We start from the raw sequence: 3,219 nt of genomic DNA, 5'->3' as shown, positions 1-3,219 counted from the left end.
GAGACGGAAAAGAAATGCCCCCAAACCAGGGATTAACAAACCCCTCGGGCCCTTATCTTTGAGGTCTGCATACGGGGGCTCCGGTCTCACTTCTTCCTGCTGTGCTAGGTATTCACTAATCTTATGAGACCCCCGTAATCCCCAGGTCCAAAAGCCCAGGAGGAACTGGGTGACCTCAGTGATTTACAAAAGCTCATGGCCTTACTCTTTCCCGGCCAGCTGGCTGGCAATATTCCCTAGGCCTAAATACTTTTATGTAGAAGAAGTGAGCCTTAAAAACAAACAAATTGCGCGAAACCGGTTTGGCTCAGTGGATAGAGCGTCAGCCTGCAGGCTGAAGGGTCCCAGGTTTGATTCCAGTCAAGGGCATATACCTTGGTTGCAGGCACATCCTCGGTAGGGAGTGTGCAGGAGGCAGCTGAATTGATGTTTCTCTCTCATCAATGTTTCTAACTCTCTATCCTTTTCCCTTTCTCTCTGTAAAAAATCAATAAAATATATTTAAAAAATAAACAAACAAAAAAAACACCTACAGCCCTAGCTGGTTTGGCTCAGTGGATAGAGCGTCGGCCTGGGGACTGAAGGGTCCCGGATTTAATTTCGGTCAAGGGCACATGCCTGGGTTGCCAGCTTGATCTCCAGTGGCGGGCATGCAGGAGGCAAGGTGATCAATGATTCTCTCTCATCATTGATGTTTCTATCTCTCTCTCCCTCTCCCTTCCTCTCTGAAATCAATAAAAATATATTTTAAAAAAAAACTACAGCAAAGAGACCAAACTGATCTAACCAAATTGGTCCTTTGTATCTTTTTCTAGTTCTGCTGGTTCCCACAAAGTAACAAGTACGGTGTGAAACCCCCAGTAGTGCACCGCTGCTCCTCCCTTGTCTCCCGGAAGTCCATTTTAGCCTCTGGAAGCCAACGCTGCCGCTGCCGGATTCAGGAAAGCAAGCCAACTGAACTCCCAGCTCCTGTGGGGCAAGGCAGCTCCCCCTGCCTTCACCACCTTCCGTGACTCTGAGGTGGCCCAAGGCTGCCTTGATGCCTCCTCTCCTCTGACCTGACCCAAGGACCCCAAGTTAGATTCTACTCAAACAACCTTCCCCCATATGAATCCACTGACTGGCATTAAATAAGATCTTTCCCCATTTGCCGCCTCAAAATGTCCCAAAAGGTGGTTTTGTACAAATTCCAGCTAAATGTCTTCATTCTTATCAGGATTCTATTAAAAACCTCAACATCATTTCTGCCAAGAGACCCAAGTCAGGGATGATGGCCCAGTGTAAAGACCACTGCATTGCACTCTCCCTAGAACACAGTGTCCACTGGGTCCTGAGTGATGCAATGAGGCAGCATGCCTCGTGGTGGAGAATCAGAGCACCTGGTGATGTGTTCACCTTGTCCACTGCATCTTTCAGATGGCAGCTGAGCCGGGCCGGCCCAGGAACCAGCATTCACCACTGCTCGCTGGACCCCGGGTAGTCAGCATCTTGGCTGCCTCTGGCTTAGCACAAGCCCTCTCTATTTCACCCTCAGGTCTAGACCCCGACTCCACCCACCCCCTTTCTGCAATAGGCTCTATGCTCACCCTTCAAAAGGGGGTGGGGGAACCAGAGAATGCAACCGCTAATTCAAACCAGAAAAACCCAGGACACAGAACTGAAAAGGGTTTTTCATCCACCCTTCCCCTGTGAGAATTTCGGCTTTCAGAGCCAAAAACCTATTTTCTTCACTCACTCCTGCAAGTAAAAGGAGATGAAATGCGTGTATGTGGCTTTGCAAATGAGCTCTTTTTTGCTCTTAAGGGAAGAAAAAGTGTGTGTGTGTGTGTGTGTGTGTGTGTGTGTGTGTGTGTGTGGAGGGGGGGAGTTGGTACCAGACAGAATGGTAATGCATGGAGGTGACAAGCCAAGGTTTAACCTCACTGACCTGGGATACAGAGACATCATCTCTGACAGGTGATGCACAATATCAAGTGCCTCTTGCTATCCCATTTCTTTACCCCTGGGGACTAAAACACATGTTTTTTATTTGCTGCTCCTCCTCTGAGGAGGATTTATGGACTGAGACAGAGCGGGGTTCCTTGGTATGAGTCAAAATCCAGGGCTGGAACAACCGGTGACTTGTCAACAGCACACCATCAAATCGCCGTCACAACCCCACATAGATGCAGACAGACAGAACCAGGCTGTTACCGGGAGCTGACAGCCCCCCTGAGTGCAGTGGCCGGTGCCAGAGAACACTCACTCCGCGCTGCAGTGGTTTAGTTTCTCAAATGAGAAGCTATGTCACACAGGCAAAAGCTGCTGCCTGTCTTCAAACAAACGGGCTCTCTGAAAAGGCTGGAAAGGAGGAATTCTATTTAGCCGACGGGATGTGTCCACAGCGCCATTTGTCATTTCTTTTACCCAAGCAATTAACGACCCCAAACCTTCCGCGAGGCCCTGATCCAACATCACCACACCACCCAATACAGCAGAATACGAAAACCACATACTGCTCCAAGTCTGCAATTGAAAAAATAAATAAAAGCAGCCGGTTCAGAACCGGTAGATTCTGGCCAACCCCTAGGGCTCCCCTTCTAAGCGCCCCCATGGAGCAGAGACAGAGGCCCCTATCTCCTGACCAACCCTCTGGCTCCCGAGCACAAAGCCTGTCTCCCCAAAGCATCACTTTTCTAAGTAGAAAGTTCCTTCGGCCAGGAACCTGCGCGCTCCACTGGCTGGAAGACTTGAGCAATGGAGGCCTCCTGGAGTTGGCCCGGCGCGTCCTGGGGGCTGGGACCGCTCGGGGCGTCAGGGTCCCAGCTGGAGGAGACCCTCCTCCAGCCACCGGCCTGTTTTCTCATCCCCTCATCCGCCCCGCCGCCGCCCCCTCCAAGTTGAGCCGGGGGGCACGCGCCCGGGGAACCAGGGCTGGGTCCCCGCCGCCCGCGCGGGCGCCCCTCCCTCCAGCCCCGCACTCACCCAGCGCCCTGATGCGGAAGCCGCGGGGCGGGCGCAGCGCCCGGCGGCACCAGGCGTCGCGCAGCACCTGCAGGCTTTGGGGGGGCGCGTGCACCAGCAGCACCCCTCGGCGCAGCCAGGCCCTGGAAGGCCAGCCGCGAGGCGGCGCGCGCCAGCCCGCGAGTTTCCAAGAGCAGCGCGCGGTGGCGCGGCGAAAGGCGCCGAAACAACCGCGTGCCGCCGGGGTCCTCCGCGACCCCCGCCGCCTCCGGCGTC

General features: G+C 53.8%; 1 protein-coding gene and 1 pseudogene across 1 annotated transcript in view; one reads left to right on the top strand and one right to left on the bottom strand.

Annotated features, from left to right (window-relative positions):
- STOX1 (storkhead box 1) overlaps positions 1-3,211 on the bottom strand; it is a 45,000-nt gene extending 41,789 nt beyond the window's left edge. Inside the window, exon 1 of the mRNA XM_006105328.3 lies at positions 2,965-3,211. The gene's annotated coding sequence lies outside the window, so the exon portion shown is untranslated. The remainder of the gene's footprint in view (positions 1-2,964) is intronic.
- LOC102420940 overlaps positions 1-3,219 on the top strand; it is a 37,527-nt pseudogene that overhangs the window by 28,340 nt on the left and 5,968 nt on the right.

The sequence above is a fragment of the Myotis lucifugus genome, unplaced genomic scaffold (assembly GCF_000147115.1).
Source record: "Myotis lucifugus unplaced genomic scaffold, Myoluc2.0 scaffold_671, whole genome shotgun sequence".
NCBI lineage: Eukaryota > Metazoa > Chordata > Mammalia > Chiroptera > Vespertilionidae > Myotis > Myotis lucifugus.
Note: the sequence above shows the minus strand (reverse complement) of the source record. Positions and strands in the feature narration are given on the sequence as shown.